The 15,204-nt window shown below is 41.9% G+C and overlaps 1 protein-coding gene across 4 annotated transcripts in view; it reads right to left on the bottom strand.

Annotated features, from left to right (window-relative positions):
* RBM47 (RNA binding motif protein 47) overlaps window positions 1–15,204 on the bottom strand; it is a 75,555-nt gene that overhangs the window by 26,177 nt on the left and 34,174 nt on the right. Inside the window, exon 1 of one of the 4 annotated variants that reach the window (XM_069014240.1) lies at window positions 14,817–14,905. The exons of 2 other annotated variants lie outside the window; for them this stretch is intronic. The gene's annotated coding sequence lies outside the window, so the exon portion shown is untranslated. Of the gene's footprint in view, window positions 1–3,591; window positions 3,840–14,816; window positions 14,906–15,204 lie in introns of those variants that run through there. One more of the 4 variants, XM_069014238.1, reaches the window with a different exon arrangement.

The following is a 15,204-nucleotide window of genomic DNA, read 5'->3' as shown; positions in this document are numbered from 1 at the left end:
AAAAGAGGTTATCCAGTAAGGAAACTGACAGAGTTTCCTTTGGGAAGGCAAATTATTTTTCTGCCTCCCAGTAACATGAAGGAAAATTTTAGACTACAGGAGACTGGATGATCTGCTGGGGAATTTACAATATCCATTAACTCCAGCATCTCTTATATTTTATTTTATTACATGTCCACAACTTCCATTTCTCAGAAAACTGATTTACAATCAAGATTAGAAAAAGCAGCTTTTGATGATGTTGGCGGAGTCTGAACTGGCATGCACAGTGAAGGCATCATTACCAGAGAAGACTGTGTTAAGCAGACTAAGCTTTATCCCACCGCCATGCTTGTTAGAACACCTGTGACAGGACTTCACAAGGAAGAAATTTGCTGTGACTGAGTCACCCATCAGTGGTGGGTGCTGCCATGAGTCAGGAGTGGGGTCACATCTCTTGGCTTATCTCATGGCAGACTTTGTCTATGTGGTCCAGCATGGATTCGCCCATGCTGTCACATGCCCTTGCCTTACTTAACCTCAGCACAGCACTCTGGCTCCTCCTCTGCCAGTGTCTGTATCCTGTCTGCTCCTCTCCACTGCTGACCTTCCCTATGGGCAGGCAGGACTGGGGCTGCAGACTTGCCTCCAGCTGAGCTTTCTTCTCAGGAGCCAACACTGTATCAGAAACAAGCTGCAGTCATGCAGTCAAACCACTGAGCCAGTGGTTTGGGGTGACTTGAACCAGGCTGCCAGTCTAAGATGTGTAGGAAACAGGATGAATTAGCCTGTTATTCCACCAAACATGTTATCTAAGTACAGGCAAGTCCTAGAGCTACATCTATACCAAGCCACTTGCACAGTACAGAAACATAAGCGACTCTTGAGAGAAACTTTGCAACCCTGTGGTAAAAACGCTCACCTTAACCAAACATGCTTAAATAGTAAAAGGGCACTTTCACCTCTGCAGCTGCACTTGGGCTGGGGCCCACTGCTGGTGTGGGGCTCCCAGACATCATCCCCCTGACTGCCAGAGCTGCCCAGGTCATCTAAGGTGGGGTAGTGCCAGTCTAATTAGACTTGAAAGTGCTTAAAGGCTGTGTTAATGGGCAGCTCTCAATAATCACAGTGAGGTGATATTTTGTACAGAACTACACTTCTGCTATAAAATACTTCTTTCTCAAAGAAACATCTCAGAGTACTATTGACATAACATACCTCAATAGATGTTTGACAAGATAAACCAGGCAGTGTCCATGATTTCAAGGAGCATAATAGATGAAATATTTAGGAATGAAAAAAATGGTCTGAATGGCTGTAATTATTAAATCCACTAGCCAAATTGCTCTTCCCCTTTCTTGGTAAAGAAAATGTCTCTACAATGACCCAGGATCTGCCAATCTTGAGTCATTGGCAGCACCTAAGCAGGAGATGTGTCTCATTCAGGAAGAACCTAAGCCCCACACTTCCTATCTCTCAGAGAAGGTTTGTATTTTCAAGAGGACATTTCAAGCTGGCAGTAACTAAATCTTTAAGTTCAGATTTGGAAGCTACATGAAATGGTCGTGAGACAGGGAGATACTTTTACTTTGGCTAAAGGAGGGGCTGGAGCCAGAAAATGAGGTCTTCTGAGCAGTGTCTGCACTCTCAGCTCTGCCCTGTTTATCTTGCAGATCTCTTCTGCAGGGTGGATGCATGTGGACACTTGGACTGCCAAAGCTAGGCCCTGTGGTTGAGGCCACCTTGTTTTGGGGGGGGAAGGAGAAAGCTTCATCTAAAAGGTTGTCTGCTGTGCTGTCTTTGGGTTCAGGGAAAACAGCCCAGCATGTTTTATTTGTTAGCAGAAATATAACCCATGTGAACTACTGTTCTCAGCTGTGGGGCAGAAATAATGCTCACCATGCACCTGAGATATGAGCTGTTTGCAAGGATGAATCTGCAATTAAACAGGAAATTGTAGCTTGTCAGTGTGACAAGCGACAAAATGAGTTAAATGAGTGACAAATGGCCCTAACCAGGCAGAGGTACTCCCTTTCTTTGGAAAAAAATTTAAAAATTAAAAACCTTCTCAGGAAATTTAAAAGACTTTGCCCTTCCTAAAAATAAGCAAGGTAAACTCACTCCTAGACGAATTTAATTACATTTAATTGGTGGGAATACATATAGGGTATTTCATCCAAGTAAGCATTTTAACAAATATCCAGAGAAAGAGCAAGTGTCTAAAATGGTTGAAATCTGACCTTTGAAAGGCTGTGTGCTGACTTCAGAGAACCACTGGAGGTAAGCAGAGACCTATGCATGAGGACATTACCCTTCCTGCCACCTCACTGGCGAGTATTCCAAAAGATTAGCACAGAATCTCTGAATATATTAATATATATTATATATATTATACATGTTAATTTTATATCTATAATTTTTTATATGTTAATTTTATATATATTATATATGCTAATATATTATATTAACAGTAATATATTGCTGTCTACTACACAGATTAATGTGGCAACCACCAGATTGTCATCTGTCCAAATACTTAAGACTTCCACGTCACCTCTGAGGTCTGAATTTTTTATCTGTAGAAGAAAGTTTTGGCTCTGTTTATATTTAGGGGTGTATGTGAAAAGGTGGTTGGAATTTTGTTAGTGTATAAGTTTATTTGAATGAAGCCAATACACTCTTGGTGCCACATCATCATGCTTGACATGAACTATATTACCTCAGGGTTTTAATTTGACTTCTCATATGTTTCATGGTATGAAACTGGTGGTATGTACAAGAGACTACATTCCAGAAAATGCAAATAAAGCTATCAGATAGTGAGGTTTGCCTTGTTCTAATCTCTGGCCTTTGAAAAGTGAAGGAAAATTATTTTCTGAAGATGTGCCACAAGACCGATGGAAAGTTGTAAGGTTATCCTGAGGCTTTAAACTGCTCTTCTTTGGAAACTCTCAATTCTTTTGGGAGCAATTATTGCTGAAATGAAATCTAAGTGGATTAAAATTGCCTCAATGATGCCAACAAAGGAAAAGTAATTTCTTTATGCAGTCACTGAGCTATGTCATTTCAGAGAGGAAAAAATGTAATATTTTGTCTTTGTGCATTTAATCCAGAAACAACCACTTTATACACTTTAAAAGTTTACTTTTGGTCTGTTATTGATTGCCTTAGAAGATGAAACGTAACATTAAAAGAGCACTTGGGGAGCACAGCATGAAGGTTGCTGTACATGCTGTGTACACTTCTGCAGCACAGGAGGACACTGGTGACCTAGAAGAACAGGAGCCTCCACAATGACTGCCTGTTTCTAACAGGGATTCCTAGTCATGCTCAGAGCATAGTCAGCTTCACAAAAGGATCAACTTTCCTATCTAAAGCATAAGCTGGTCTCCAGCATTTAGTGACTGAGAAGACAGATTTCTGAAACAAGACTTTCCATAACCACCTCCTCAATGAACACTTACACTGCGCTTTAGGGCATCTACTACTTCCCAAGAGACAGAAACAGGTCTCTCACTGTCCAGACTCCTTTTGACACAGCCTGAACCCCTCCTAAATACCATAGGAAATATAACCATGACCACAATATTGCCATCAGGTGTGGGTACTAACCTACAGGTTGTTCCTCAGCTGGCTGGCAGAAGGAGTCTTGTGCCCTGCTAAGCCGTCACACACCCGGTGCCTCCGTCAACGCTGTGTCCCCAGCACCCGGCTGTCCACTGCTTCGAGACCTCAGCCAGGGATTTCAGAGGTTACGGAGAAGCAGCAGGACAGACCTTGTGCTTTCAGATGCTCTTCTACTGAAACTATCAACGAAACCTAAATCATTACAACCCCTAACGATGACTGGAGCTGATTAAAGGGCACTTTACAAAAGGTTCCACCCTGGGTACACTGTGACCATGTTTCGCCAAGAGCAGCCAGCTTCTCTCCTACTTCAGCTGGCCAAAGGTTAGCGCGTCAAAGCGAACAAAGTCCAGCAGTAGCTCATGGTTAAATGGCTAAAGCCACTCAGGCTTATGGTAGGTGCTCTAGCAGTAAAGCTGCTGTGACACTGAAAGTACACGCAGAGAAACTACTGTAAAATTTGGAAGAGGAGAAAGTGCATTTTGGCACAGAAAACAAACGTTTGCTGCTGTAACTGAGCAAACAGACAATAACAGACTCATTGTCTTTGCCTGAGTTAATTTCCCTGTTTGCAGGTCGTACCACTTGCATGCTCTTCCTGGTTTTGCTGAATGTGTGGTGTTCCCATCCTGGTTTCCTAAAAGTGGTCCCACACCCTGCTCCTGCAGGGCCTACAAACTCATGGCGTGTCTGCCAGTCTTTCATCTCCACATTCCCACTTGTGGATCTGGTGCAGTCAAACCGCTCACAGGTGGAGAGAGGTCTCAGAGAGTTCATGCAGCCTTGGGAAAGCCAGGACTAACTCCGAGATTACATTTATATGGAACTGAGGGAGAAGCAGTCAGAGCTGAGCTTTTCCCCAGCGCTGAGAAGCAGTGGCCAGCAGGGCTGTACAACATGCCGGTGAGGGCACCCGTGGCCCTCAGCAGCCACACAGCCTGCAGGACAGGGTGCAGAGAGGAGCACGGGAGAAGGGCAAAGGTGGGGAGGATGGGAATTGCTGGGAACATGGACTAAAGTTGGAATTGCTGTGCATTGCTACAGTGGTATTGTAGAAAAGCAGACTTAATAAATTGTATTAGTCATAGATCAGCCTGCTATAATGATTTTTAATCCTCCAGTCCTTATCTGTCAAATTCATACTGAAGTAAGTAGGAACTAAGCATGCTCAAGAACCTTTGAAGACCATATGGGTGCCTAGATACTGGTCTTAGGAGGTCTGACTTTAATTACTCATGTCTTAAAACAACAACATATAAAACAACGAGTTCTGTCTTTCAAACACAACTTTAATCACTATATTGCCCAGGTCACAATAACTTTATCTAAAAAAGTACACAGTTACATTCTAACCCAGAGTAACAATCCATTTTCTGAGACTGTGCTGCATTTTATTTCATTAAACATATAACATTTTTTAATTAACCGACCTAAAGAAACATATTCAGGAAGACCTGACCTTATAATGAAACAAGGAAGAAACACCTAGGACAGATAGAAATCTGAAGAGTAGATTATATCTTCTGATAAAGATGTATAAGGGAACAATCCCACTGCTTGTCTGCCTGTTGATTTGGAAACCTCTGAGAGCTAATGTACTGCACACTACTGTGCCTTTATTTCAGCAAAGGGAAAACACAGTTTATTTATTATCCCATTATAGGGCTTTGTTTCTGACATCCTTACACTCAAAAGCAGCAAAAGCACCAAAACAACGTACTGTTTAATATCAAACAATACTCTTGTTTCTCATCAGAACAGGGAAGTCAGTGCTTCCTTGGCTGCACAGCCAGAATGAATATAATTATACATTTAGACTGGGATTATCAAAGAAAATAAGGAACAGCATGAAAGCAGGGCAAATTTATGATGGGAGCAAAGGGAATCTATCACTACCTGTTAGGAGTTTCTCTAAGTGCCTGCCAAGATGAGAGCACAATGCTTTATAAAACTCAGTGTCAGTTCTTAGCTCAGAAAAAGGAACCAACACCTGGAGATGTGGCATGGGGAAAAGGAATGTGTTGCATTTCAGTGCAGAGTTGCACACAAGAGCCCTGCCTTTTGTAGGTGGGGTAGAGGTTACTGCTGGGGTCTCACAACTCAGATTCCCTGCCCTGCTTGCAGCAGTTCTTTCTCTTGGATTGGACCATAAATTACATTCTGGACATGAAAGTTCAATTGAAACCAGGTTCTTAAAAGAACTTTTTTGTTTCTAATCATGTATGCTCCGCACCAAAGCTGTGTTTTGCTTTAAAAAATTCTCAAGACGCCATAACATAAGCACATAACCTTTACTTAGCTCTCGTCTCTTGAGGAGGAGCTGCAGAAACTCCCTTCTGAACGAGGATCACTTTTACTCCTAGGAGGAGATTCCTGGTAGAAGAAGGACTGGCCCACTGCCTGTGCTGCACCTCCATTTGACCTGTGAGACAGCAGGGGATGGACGTGTTCTGTCCATTCCCAGCCGGTGAAACCCTCTGCTCACTTTGATTCCTGGAGCAGCTCAGGACAGTCCCATGCCTTCTGCACATCAACACTGTGGGATAGCTCAGTTCTCCAGGTCGTTCTCTGTCCTGGTCTGCTGAGCATCCACACGGCATCAGTGCTCACTTTTAGGTCCTCTTTTAGAGAGGATCAACCTGTTCTTCCTGACCAAAGTCCAAATGTGGCTCCAAGGACAGACAAAATGGATTAGCTAGTGCCAGGAATGGTTGCCTGGGCTGAAGCAGCAGAATCTTCCAAGAGGATTGTTGCACTCCCAGGCAACGTGTGACCCTATGCTGTGGTCAAACTCACACCTTCAGTTTCATGACACCCCTCTGCTATACTTCAAGAGCTGACAGAAAACAAAAAGCATAGGAGAAATTATAATTATGCCTTAGAACTAGGAGGGTCATCACCGGTACTAGAGAAGACATGGGGCACATGTTATGTGGATAAGCCAGCCTGCTCCAGAGAAGTTAGCAGACCTCCTCTAGCTTCTGATATAACTAATAAACTGATACTAATTTAAATTAATAAACTGTCTGCTACCTACTTTTATTTTCCTCAAGCAACACAGCATAGTTAGTAAATATAAGTGAAAACTGCTGGTTACAAAAGTTACTCTAAACAAAAACAATGTCTAGTAGGCAAAATAAATCCAGAAATCTGAGGTGCAAGCTGCACATGCTTGGTATCATACCCGCAAATGACTTTCTGTGATTCTACTGACACCTGCCAGGAAAAACCTACCCTGGGGTCAGGTGAGGTAGAATTTATTTTCCTTCTGGTTGCTCAGGAGTGGAGTAGTTGTATGAAATATGGGCCTATAATTAAAAGGTTATTTCATTTATAAATGTGCAGAAACTTGCATCTAGCATTGGACCACTTTGAGGATGCTGCAAACATCCCTGTGTCTGCCCCCCTCTCATAGGCATTTGCAGTGCAAGTGGTTAAAAACAACCCTACGCAAATGGAAAAGGCATCTTCCCCTGGGAAGAGACAGGCAAGCAGAGCAGAGAAAGGCACATCATGGCACAGCCTGCTGCTGAGAGCCTTAAATCACCAAACAACAGGAATGAAATACTTCGCCATTACACCCAACTTGCACAGAAAGCATCCCACTACTAGCAGGTGAGAGGGAAAACCATATTTCACAACCAGATTTCAGCAAGGGGGTCATGCATTGAAGATGAGAGGCTGTGCAAAAGAAACAGGCTGCTTTTAAAAGTCAAGCCCAATGCTTGTAGAAAACCTTTTAAAATGTAGCTGCCAGCACAGCTATATTTATGGGTCTATTCAGCCTGTGAGTAGCTGGCTCATAGAACTTGAGTGCAAGTGATGATTTAGCATCATGACCCAAGCAAGAAACTGGAACACTCCAGAAACTACTTTGGCAAGGGTCCATTTAATGAGTCAGAGTGTCCTGTTATCTGGTGTCATGTTTTTACATGGTGGGAGCTATTTTAATTGCTGTATAATAATCTGAGAAGCTGCAAAGGGTTAAATGCTTCCCCCTTCGGTACCTGCCCACTCAACATCCATCATGGTTGTGCATTGTGTCCTCCTCTGCAAGGCAAAACTGCTGTCTCTCCACCGTACCTATCTGGTCATGGACCAGGGTATGGAGTCACCATGCACATGCCCTCCAGACAGCTGGGACTGTGACCTAGACTGCAGCTCTCTTGTCCTTTCCTGTGAATTTTCCTTACTTTTATGGCTGGGGAAGGGTCCCATCTTCCTGGTATTTGTGTCTGTTCTTTTTCACATGAGCAGCCAGAGGAATAAATGAGAAATAGAGGGTGTTCAGGAATCAGAAATAAATCCTATTTGAAAGCTGAAGAGATGATCCAGATGGGTACATTTGTTCTGGTGATGGTTTTCATAAAAAAACCACCTCCCAGCCTCTTTACTCAATCCCACATTAATTTTTGAAAAAACCCCTAGCAAGACCCAAATATTTGACTCTATTGATCTCTTACTGATAGAGCTGACAGGAGACTTATAGACACTATATTAACTGTATGACTAAAAACTGCCAGTCCCAGATATTTTTATAAGCAAACAGGAAAATCTAAAACGTGTAAGAGAACCACCAATGTAATATGTGAACCTGAGGTCTCAAAAAGCTGCCCTTGCACCTGAAAATATTTAACATTTGTAAAGTTGCTTAATTTTAAAAAATAGCATATTTTTTGATCAGATGAAAGTTAGATCTGGAATGGCCAAACACCACTTGCTGAGCTGTGTGCAAAGGCTTTTCTGTCAGGAATTGGCATCATCTCTAATACCAAAACTGCACCTGCAGATATAGGAGTATTGAGCATTAACTGCCTTCCAGAGTCAAGGTGATCAGAGGGATTAAAGAGGAGGAGCAGAGGGACTTGTTTGCACATCTGCTTGTCAGGTCCTTGTGTATGCCCCCCTTACACAAACTCGCAGATCTTGCATGCTAACAGTCTGAAGGATACAAACCAGAGATGTTTCCAGTGCCTGCTGTCTTGACACAGAAACTAATCTACAAGATAGAATAATCCTTTTTTAAAAATTGCTTGCAGTTCACTCACAGAAACATAACATTAACTTAACTAATTTACATAATTACAGCTCTGGAAAACCCGAGTTTAAACAAAACAGCAAACTCCCTGGAACTGGATTGGACAAGCAGAAAAAAAAAAAGAGAAGACACAGATCCTATCTCCCATAGCCTGGCATGTTAGCACAACTCTATTCCAAAACCTGACTTTCTAAAAAACCTGTAAAGATTTGACTTCTTGAAAATAACCTCCCCCCCCCCCATCACCTTTTTTTTTTTTAAACATACCTTTATGGTATATTCAAGAACAAAACAATCAGGCCTCAAAGTTCAGCACCATTATAAAATTAAGTGCCAGTTAATAACTTGCCAAGGAGAGCAATTATGGACTCTGGACACAAAGTCTAGTGAGGTCGCTGGAGTGTCCTACATACCCAGGGCTAATGGAGATCTGCACCATGAAGTTCTGCTATGGTGTGCTAGCACAGAGTCCCTTCACTTCATCAGGTAGGAGTTAAAGAAGGCTGCTCATCTCCATAAAGAAAGAGAGGGAAGAATTCATGAAAGCATGAGTTTACCAGTTTCACAGTTGTCCATCAGAAGTTCTAAAATTTGACTAAAAATGATTATTATGCGTGTTTTTGAGATAATTCCTTCTTGACCTGTTTTTAACCTAATTCTTTAGTTTTCCACAAAACAAAGCTCTAATTATACTCCTGATGCAGCAAAATATCTAAGCAAATGAAAACAGTTTAAGTCTCATCACATTAACACAATTACTCTTGGTCTAGAGCTACACATGTGCTGTTGGGGGTGGACCCTCCCTGCATCTCCCAAAATGTAGCCAGAGGTCTCAGTAAACTTCCTACAGCTGTGGTTAATGAACAGAAGAGTTTTCACTGTCTTTTCATGCTGCCCTAAAGACACTCCCAAGTAATTCAACAATTTCTTTATTGAAACTTCCTTGTTTAAATGCAAATGAAGAGCAGAGCTGAGCCTACAGTGTTGAATGAACATAAATTGAAATGCCTTAACCGGATTTAATTTCCATGCCTTCCCTCCTTTCTTCTGTAGGGAAGATGTGTCATCATGAAGTTTAAAAGAAATCTCTCTATGTATCCTGTTTCTGTTTACAGAGGGCTGCTCACCTTTCCATTTGCCATTTTAAAAACCAACTAAAAAGAAACACATTCTTCATCAAAACATATCCTTTACACCTGTGCAGAAAGCAGTCACTTTGAAAAACGCTCAGTTGCAGACCTGTACATTATTCCAGTTACTGAGAGTCATAGCATTTGTATCCAACATCAACACTAACTTCCCATTTACATCAAAATATTCTGCAGCACAAAATAGAGTACTACTAGAGTGAAAAACTTAGCATATTCAGTACCATATTCAACAGCTGTGCATGACTCTAGTTTTAATTTGGGCTATCTGTAATTATGGTGCTAGTACAGAATCACAGTGGTGGTTTTCAGTCTGGCTGATCAGAAAGAAATTTTCTTCAGCCTCATTGGAGCAACTGCACAAAATGGATCAGGAGGGTCTTTGGAATTTGGTCCAGGGTGAAACCCCATCAGGGCTTTGAGGAAGAGGACTGTAGGCTGTTGAGCCTGTCAAAATAGATTTCCACTGGATGTACAGACCATTCCCCTTATCTCCAGATGGTGGAAAGGAGGAACCTTTTGCCAGTTGTCAAGAAGACAGGCTTGTTAGGCCCTTTATATTGCTCCTCAGCACTCTAGTCCTGGATTTCCAGCCAAATGACACCTTTCTGCTATAGGGTGTGATATACCCCTGAAACAGGCATCACTTCTGAAGTCCAGGCATCAGCCCATCTTACTGCTCCCCCACTCTCTTCTCCCACCACTCTCCCTGTTTTTTTCTGTGACATTCTATGGAATTCTGTGAAATTCTATGGAACTTTTTCTCAAGGTTGTCCTGATACACCAGATGTCCAGAGCCCTCTTCCTGCCTTTGAGCCTTCTCTCAAACGAGGGAAGCAGGGTTCCCCCCTGCCCACCACTTTATCAAGTCCTCTCCACAGAGATCTCTGGGATCGGTGGTGCTCATTTGGGTAGATGTGCTTGATCATCTCACACTCTCCCCTTTGATACTGGTTTTGCAGCCACTGTGGTATGATGATGACTGTATTTACAGCATTACACAATTTCAAACAGTGCTCTCTTTGCTAAGAGATTCCTACCTGACTGCTGAGGCAGAGCTAAGCCTTGCACTTCTATACTGATTGACAAGAAGTTTTAAACAAAAATGTTGTGCAGATGAAATGATAGGAATATATGGAATGTCCATAGGCACATCCTACCAATTCCGTGGAAATCCATTCAGAGCTATCCTTGATGTTATGTCCATACAGCCCAGGCAGGCACTGCAATCTGACCACCTCTCAAACTTGTTTCTTTCAAAATACAAAGGTTAAATGTCACTATGGCACTTTTCCTCAGTGTCTTTTTGCTTTTCACTCTTATAGCCTGGGAGATGCAGGGAAGAGCTGTAAACCCGTGAGTCAGAATATTGTGGTATGAGAAGTAGGCCTTTGTTTAGTTCAGCCATTAAAAAAACATCTATGCACAATTATTTGTTATTACTTCTACTTCTGCCTTCCAACGTGCAAGCAAATGGTGTTTGATATTGACAGTTGTTTAATGCTGGAACTAAAGGGAAACATTGTGACCCAGCACCAGGGAGGGGAAGGCAGAACTGCCATTCATTTGGATAGACATGCTTAATCATCAACTATATAATGCACTCTGATCTGCACAACATCTGACTTCTGACGAGAGAAAAGTTCTGAAAGTTATTACAGGAAGCACAAATTGCATAAAGAAATATTATCATTGAAAGCACACATTGCAAAGAAGGAAAAACTAAATCAAGATCTAAGCACTCATTTCTCGTTGGCACCATTGGGAATCACATTTACATGCATGCAGCACAAAATAATTTTTGCAATTAAAATAATTAAAGTTACTCCATTTTATAGAAATTATATTTCACACTCAGCTGCAATTCATAGGTTAACTTTGTGTTATTTTAGCAAAATTGAAAAGCTGGGGTTTCAACGCATCACTAGTATTTCTGTTCAGCTAGAAATATGCAAAGGTAAGTTTGCTTGTCTCTAATCACTGTCTTTAATGTTTGCATTTTACTTGATAATTTCATTCACTGCAACAGAAAGAGGAAAGTCAGCTTATTGTCTCAAAAATATGCTTCTGCAATTGGCTCTGAAAAAGTAAATAGTTTTCCTCAGAGAACTCTTACTCCTATAAAAGGTAAAAATCCCCCAGTAAGATTTACACCTCTGCCTTAAGGAAATAAACTACTGAAATGCCAGCATTTTAAATTGCTCCATAAGCAACACAAAGTTTTTCTGGTCACGTGGGTGGTGTACAAGTAGACCCCTATAGACAATATTGTCCAGTATTTAAAAAGAAAAGCCAGGAGCTTTCTTCATAGAAGGAAAGAGTCTTCTGCCAGAGACTGCAGAGCTCTTGCTCTTCTGTGTCAAGCCCAAAGCATCTGCAGTGGCCTTACTCAGCAGCCATGTGGCTGCTTTGTCAGGGGGGAAAAAACAGTAATAATTGGGGTAGGCTCTTAACCAAAGAGGTCCAGCACAGCAGGACACAAATTACCCATCTGATCCAGGTGATTTGTTGTTAACATCTCTGTGATCTTTGGGGAATCTCACCGGTGGTGTGAAAGGTGCTACACAAACAAGTTCAGTAAGCCACTGGAACAAGCGCTCAAGTGCAGGAGGTCACTGAAAGCAGGGCCTGGATGCTCCTCTTGGCACCCTCCCAGTGACAGCCCTGTCACCCACCCACAGAGAGCAGGGACTGAGGCTATTCCAGCCTCCAAAAAGGGCACTGCTCACCTTGTGGGGCCCTGGCAAGCACGGGCAAGCTGGGAAATCCTGACATTTTCTGGGGAGGAGACAACAGAGTTTTGCAATACTCATTCTGCAATCCTGGTTGCATGAGGGTTTTTGTTTCATAGGGTTTAATTTTTTGCCATTCAAATATCTGGCCCTTCCATTGAGAGCATCATTCCCAAAGTATCTGAAGAGATAATTCCTATTTAATATACCCCTTTAACATGACAATTTCTGGTTCAAATATAAATTGGAAATTTAAAATAGCATCACTATGCTAACTTAGTGGGATCCAGGACATTTTATTTCATCTCGGTCTAGCATTAATGCCCATGTCACAGGAACTGCCCTTAGGGGTGAAAAGAGACTTGTTTTTAATGAGCAACTCTGTAACTAGTTCAGTCTAAACCCTAGTCTCAGTCTTTTTTGCCTTGTATATCCAGAAAAAGACTTTGCAAACCAGATTGTCCTCGTGATCCCTGCACAGCCCTGCTCCTTTCAGTCTATGTACACAGGTTTAGCCAACTGAAACTTGGTAAACAGCTGTGCTGAAAACCAAGCACAGGGGATAAAACTGGTTTGCTTCATTTTAGCATGCAATAATATGTTACTATTTACTGAAACAATTTAAATTGTTCATAATTTACAGATGGTTATGGCTCCCTTATCCTGAAACTTGTCTCAAACAGGGCTTAAAGACTGAAGAGATTTTGTCAACTGCCTTATTCCTTCCATTTAAGCCAAGTAATCTCCTTTATAGTCACCAGCTAGAACCCTATCTTTGCATGAAAACAGACAAGATAATATTGTCATCACTGTCATTTGTTTTAGGTATTTATTTTAAAGAATTCAGTCTCTGTGAACTCTCAGATAAGATTTTACCACTTTTTTTAGTTACTGCTAAAGAAACATTTACATCAGTCCAACTTACTGTCAAATACTGGAATATACATTTTACTGTCAAATACTGTTCCTGGGAGGAGAGGGCAAGAATCCCACAACACTGTGACACAGATGAAAATCACAGGTTTTAATCATAGTCATGGTTAATGTCTACAAATTCACCAACAGACTGAGATTATGATCCAGCCTTTACCAAAATTTTTACTGAATGATATTTCAATCCTTGAAAGCAGCCATTTCTGGGAATCCAGTTGCTTTGTTCTCCAGCAACTTTTCCTTGCACTTTGCTCTAGGAGTTTTAGTACTGCTAAGAGTTGGAGCCACACTTAAGACTACTTTTAATAAAGTAAATGTGTTACCATGCTTCACTACAACTTAACACCACAGAGCATGTACTGAACATAAATATCATGTCATGTTCAAGCCCAGCTAGAAAACACATCAAGAAAATCTCTGTCACATCAGGGAAGCTTTACACATGAAGCAAGCACAGCCAGGGCCAGACACTGATAAACTGGAAGCAACAGGTTCTTTTTTTAAAAAAATCTCTTGCATTTCGTTTTGCACACAAAACGTACTGACGATAAATCATGAATACTGACAACATGCCATTCACTTCACACCAAGCCCTTTTCAGGATTATTTGACAGTTGCCTGGGGTGCAAAAAGTAATTTTTGAGAAGTCACGATAGGCACTTTTATAAAGATATATCTAGATCAGCAAAACACACATGGAGGATGGTTCCTGCATGAATCAGTCAGTTTCCACTGGTTGGCAGAAACTTTCAGTCACTGAGCAAAACTGAAACAATTTTTTGAATGCATTCATCTTCACCTCTCTGAGTGGCATATGCATACTAGGAACTTAAATCCTGGCATTTTTTCTGTGTCTGCTGTCCGTTTTCCATGTTCCAAGGAAGGTGGAAATAATCTTGAAAAAATTAGTCACTTTGTCTATTTTTGCAAAGCTTGTTCAAAAATCATCAAGTATTTTTCAGTGTGAGTCACTGCCCACATCCCTGTTGCAATAATTGGATTACACATTTTCATTAAAATCTCTGACTCTTGTTCCTACTCTTCAGTTAGAAGACGAGCAGAAGCCAGGTTTGAGTTTTATTAGAAGACAATGAAGTTTTCATATGCAATTATGCACTAATTTTGTTTATTTGAAAATGCAATAAAATCCAAAACAACTAGCTAATCAAGCGTGGATTAATCAACCCATGCTCTAGATGACACCATTCAGCCAACTACGGCTGATAAAAGCAAACTGCAAAATAACAAGGCTAACTCCTCTTCCTACTTCCAGGGAGAAGAGCTTTGGCAAACCGTATAACCCAGCACCATTGCCCTTCTGCCTTTCAAGGCTGGGAAAATGAAAGTGGAAAGCGGTACCTGGGGAGAAGCTGGTGTGTTCCCGTGGGCGCTGGCTGCCGCTGGGCTCTCGCTGCCGGCCTGCCTGGGCAGCCCTGCGCCTCCACCGCCTCGTCCGCCTGCTCTGGTCAATGTTTTACCAGGCTGTGAACAACCCGTGTCCCACCCTCCCGGCAAACATCTGTGGGAGAAGGCAGTGCCGGGGCCACGGGGGCAGAGCTAGTGCTGGAAAGGTTGCTCCTCTTCTACCTGCCCTGTTCTCCACAGGAAAAACAAAGCACTCAAGAAAAGGGAAACGTGCTAAGAGGGGGATCTAGGGAAAGCATGTCATGACGGGGAAAAAAAGGTACATGAGTGGTGCTATTAATAGGTAATTTGTGGCAGGTAAGTCATGATAACCTTTCTCTGT

This window comes from Aphelocoma coerulescens, chromosome 4 (genome assembly GCF_041296385.1).
Source record: "Aphelocoma coerulescens isolate FSJ_1873_10779 chromosome 4, UR_Acoe_1.0, whole genome shotgun sequence".
Taxonomy (NCBI): domain Eukaryota; kingdom Metazoa; phylum Chordata; class Aves; order Passeriformes; family Corvidae; genus Aphelocoma; species Aphelocoma coerulescens.
The sequence above is the reverse complement of the archived record's forward strand: the minus strand, read 5'-3'. Positions and strand labels throughout refer to the sequence as shown.